At 26.5% G+C, this 4,834-nt stretch overlaps 1 protein-coding gene across 1 annotated transcript in view; it reads right to left on the bottom strand.

The window, feature by feature from the left end:
* LOC119576661 (dynein beta chain, ciliary-like) overlaps nucleotides 1-4,834 on the bottom strand; it is a 143,775-nt gene that overhangs the window by 29,551 nt on the left and 109,390 nt on the right.

Consider the following 4,834-nt stretch of genomic DNA (forward strand, 5'->3'; position numbering starts at 1 on the left):
GTTGTGGTGTTGTTGTGTGTGTGGTGTGTTGGTGTGTGTGTGTGTGTGTGGGGTGGTGTGGTGGGGCCATATATAGATATAGATATGTGTATATGTTTATAAATAGATAGATATATAAATATGTATTTTAAGGCTTTTTTGTAAGTTTCCGAAACACCTTACAGTTTGAGACAGTTAGATATATACTAAAAACATGTTTAACCTTTACGCACACATTATTGTAACCAGTTGAAACCCTTTTCGTTTTGTATGCTCTACCTCATTGGGGATACATTCAATGTAAATTTTTTTCAGATATATGTAATGTAGTCTCAGATAAGAATTTATTTTCATTGATATGAATTGCGTTGTTTGTTGATGAAAACCTGTGTAGTAAATTCCAAAACCCTAACACTTTGGTACGTTGTATCATGTATTGGTCGCTATGAAACCCTATCCTCAAAGTTTGTAATGACATAATGTTTTGAAAGAAAAATAGTTTTTTCTTAATTTAAATAAAAAAGAATCATTAAAAACTATTAAGGTACTTAATATCCTGGTATAATTTTAATAACAAACAAACTGGGGGAAACTAAAATAAAATGGAAAAAGTACACTGATTACTCTGAAGCTTATTTGTTTATAACATACCATTCTTCTTTTCACAAGACTGTGAAAGTTTAAAAAAAAGTCTCAGATTAAGTCAAACTTTTAGTATTATTTTATTTCATAATTGTTCCTCATAAGAAAAATGGATTTGCAAAGCTTTTGTAGGTTATCGTATCCATCGTGAGTGAGCTCTGTGTCCATTTAAACAACTGGATAATTCTAATGATCACGGGGATTTACTTGTTTTATTGATTTGTTATATCGACATTTTCTTTGATATTTGATATGAACCCATAAGATTACAGAATACAGAATAGTTTTGAAGACATTCATCCCACCGATGTCAGTACCACATTTTATGACTTGGACATGGAAATCCATATCATGCTCCAACGACCGTTATGATTGTATTTGATGTATTTTTGAAAAAGGCACATAAAGATCTTGGGCAATAAAAACAATCATAAGATTTATCAACAAACTTAAGATAATGGTCGTTATTAATGAAAATATAAATCCCTATCTGAGACTATGTGAAATATATCATAAAAATGTCATGCTCTGCTTGGCTGGCCAAATTATCCCGCAATGTACCAAGATGGAGTCATACAAACAATTGCAAACCAAAAAGATGTTTCAACAGGTTCCAGTAATGTGCATGTAAAGGGAAAAGACATATCCAAAGTGTTCACGGTTTTGAAAATATTACAAAAAGGCCTATAATCATATAAACATGTAAAAAAATATTTTTGTGCCCTTTAAGCAGTACATCAAATATTACCAAAATAAAATGGTCATTTCTAAAGTGAATAATAAAGGATGGTGAAACAATGTGGGAAGAACTTCCTTGTCCGACTCATACGATATAGGACTGGCTTTGGTAACTATCTTCAAATCATTATGTACCTCTATGATATAACCACACAGGTTCAAAAATATCAAAGGTAGGATTTTGATATTTGATATATTACAGACACTAAGGCAAGAAAGATCACAGGAATAATCCAGCTGTCTACAACAATTGTCTACAAGTATGCGAAACTAGGCACTTACTTGCTGTGGATGCAAGATGCAATACTTCAAGCAACATGCCTCCATTTTGCATATGGAGAGCACTGGGTGTAATAACAAAAGAAAAATTTTTTGCCGAATCGGAAATAAGTTGAAAGTTACAAACAATAAAAAATAAAGGTGATCGGGTACTTTTCTATTTTTTGAAGTTTTTTTTTTTGTAACAGAACTTGCACGCATTTTGATATTTAAAAGGGTAATTATTAACCATATAAGAAATTTTGAAAAATTACCTCTTTTTTTAAATTTAGCCTTTAAAATTTCGATGAATATGTTTGATGTGCCCATAAATAAACATAATGATGTATCAAAATGTTAGTGGAGGCTACAAAAGGGCCTTTATAGTATATTTAGTTATTCTCCAAAAATCTAACCTTTGATAAACCGGGAAAACACCTCGTTTGTATGCCTCTCCCATTATAAAAGGATACACTAAAAACAGCCAATCAGAGTGTGTTTTTTTTAAAATATCTTCATTACGTCTCACCAGGGATTTATTTTTTTCTTTTAATTATGATTTCATATTGTTTTGATACAATTTTTTTATAAAAGGTGCAAAAAGCCTCTTAGCAGTAACAAATACTTTTTCACTCTATATGGGTAATTTTAAAGGAAATAATGTAGTCACATAAGGGAAGGATTTCTGCTTTTTGACTTCAGGGTATAATTTTTTTCAATACTGCTCAAAATAAAAAAGGGAAAGGGCTGGTACTTTTTGGATTTATTCAGACACTAATACAAGTAAATGCCTGTTAACAAATATAAGTTCACTAATAGGGAAAAATTTTTAAGCGTCTGATGTTCGCTAAAAATATTTTTTAAGAGATTTTGAACGTGCCCGATCAACACGGGGCTTTATCAAAATAATTCTTTACCTCTGATATAAATTATCAGGTTCAAAAATACCAGAGGAAAATCTATGTATCTTGATTTTATATATTACAGACATCATTAGAATTAAACAGTTATCTGAGACTCAAACTGTGCGATCATGGAGCTTACTCGTGATGAATACAATAAGATGCAAAACTTCAAGCAACTTGCACTTTCCATATGGAGAACAATGTAACCATGAAAAAAGAAAGAAAAATTTTTTTGTCTGAATCTGAGAAATACATTTAAAAATTATTTTCTAAAAAAATAATTTTTTTTCCACAATGTTTTGTTTTGTTTTAAAAAATCATACCAGTATAATAATTACTTTAATGATTTCCTTTGGCTTTATGTGAAATTAAGAAAAATAATTTCTTTTTTCAACCATCTCTTGTACCAACCAAGAGACAATATCAAACAATATATCAAAGCGTAAGGGGATTCGGGATGCTACAAAAGGCCTTATTATGCATATACATATCGTATTTTGTGGGTGTCTTTTCTGTAGCACTTTTTTTACAACCTCAAACCCTTTACACGTTTATTAGTGGAACCTGTTGAAATATTTCGTTTTTTATTATGCTTCTAGCCGATCAAAGCATACTTTTCAAAAATTCCCCGACTCCCCATAGGGATTTATATTTTCAGTAATTACGAATCGCATCGCGTGTTTCTTGATATAAAATTCTTATACAAAAATGCATTAAATGTGTCTATGCTTTTTTGCCAGTACATTAAATACATGTTCACTCTGTATATCTAAAATTTGAAGTTAATCATGACGGTGTTCTACCGTCCCCCCAGCGAAGGAAAAAGGTGGGAGGAAATCTTTAAAAAAAACCCCTTTCCGCTATGATGTAACCTTACAGACAAAAATATATGAAAGAGAAGTAAATGCCTATTATCATTGGAATTCTTCAGTTCTGTGAGATTCTGTCTGTATATGGACAAGGAGCTCACTCCCGTGATTCATATTTACACAAAAACAACCCTTTATATGTTGTTGGTTTGGGGTGGGGGGCATATATATATATATATATATATATATATATATATATTAAAATATATTAAAAATATAATTTTAAATAAATAAAATATATATAATATATATATATATATATATATTTATTTATATAAAAAAAAATTAAGATAATTTATTTTAAATATAATATTATTTTAAAATAAAAAAAATTAAAAAAGAAATAATATAATAATTTATTTTTTTATATAATTTTTTTAAGGGTTTTTCATAATATTAAAAAATATTTAAAATAATTTAATTTTATATTTAAATAATAAATTTAAAAATTAATTAAATTTTTAAAAAAAATCATTATTTAATTATTAAAAAACATAAAATTTAATATTTTTATAAAATTTTTTATTATTAAAAAATCATTTAAAAAATTTTAAAATATAAAAAATTTTAATATATATATTTAAAATATTTATTAAAATAAAAAAAAATATTTTAATTTTTATAAATTTTAAATTTATTTAAAATTTAAAAAAAAAAAAATAATATATATATAAAAAATTTTTTTAATAATTAGTTATATATTTTTATAATTTTGTTTAAACAAAAAATTATTGAAAAAAAAATTATTTTTTTTAAATTAAATAAAATAAAATATTTAATAATTATTATAATGTAATTTTTAAAAAAAGAAAATTTTAAAAAATTATTATTAAAAAATAATTTTTTAAATTTTATTTTCGATTAAAAAAAAATTTTTTTTTTTATTAATTGCCCAACACAAACAATCTTAATTTGCATTTTGTAAAATTTGAAACCCATGAGCCCCTTTGGGGCCATAAGAAATCTAAGAAACTGAAATTCAATGATAAAAGGGATTTTCCTTTAAAATTTTCTGAAATTTTTATAGGGTAAAGATTAAAATTTTCCCCTTTTTATGCCGGGGGCAAAAACCCCTCAGTTCTTAATTTTAGAAAAATGAAATGATTTAATTACCAAAAAGTAAACATTTAAGGGATTTTTGTTTGGTTTTTAATCAAAAACAGCAGCATTGTAATTTTTCTGAAAATAAAACCCTATCCGGATACTGGTATAGGGAAAAAATCTTTTCCTAACTAAAAAAAACAAATATTTAAATTACTTACTTTTAAAGGGTTTTTATTTAAAAAAATGTACAAAAAAAAAAAATCATATTAAGGAAAAAAACCTTTTGAGACCCCTCCCTTAGTTTAAATTTTTTAACCCTTGTTGGGGAAGGTTGGTTATTTTTTTTTTCACTTCGTAATTTTTTGGTAGGAAAAGGATTTTTTTTAAAAAAAAACAAAA

This window comes from Penaeus monodon, chromosome 9, assembly GCF_015228065.2.
Source record: "Penaeus monodon isolate SGIC_2016 chromosome 9, NSTDA_Pmon_1, whole genome shotgun sequence".
NCBI classification, from domain to species: Eukaryota; Metazoa; Arthropoda; class Malacostraca; order Decapoda; family Penaeidae; genus Penaeus; species Penaeus monodon.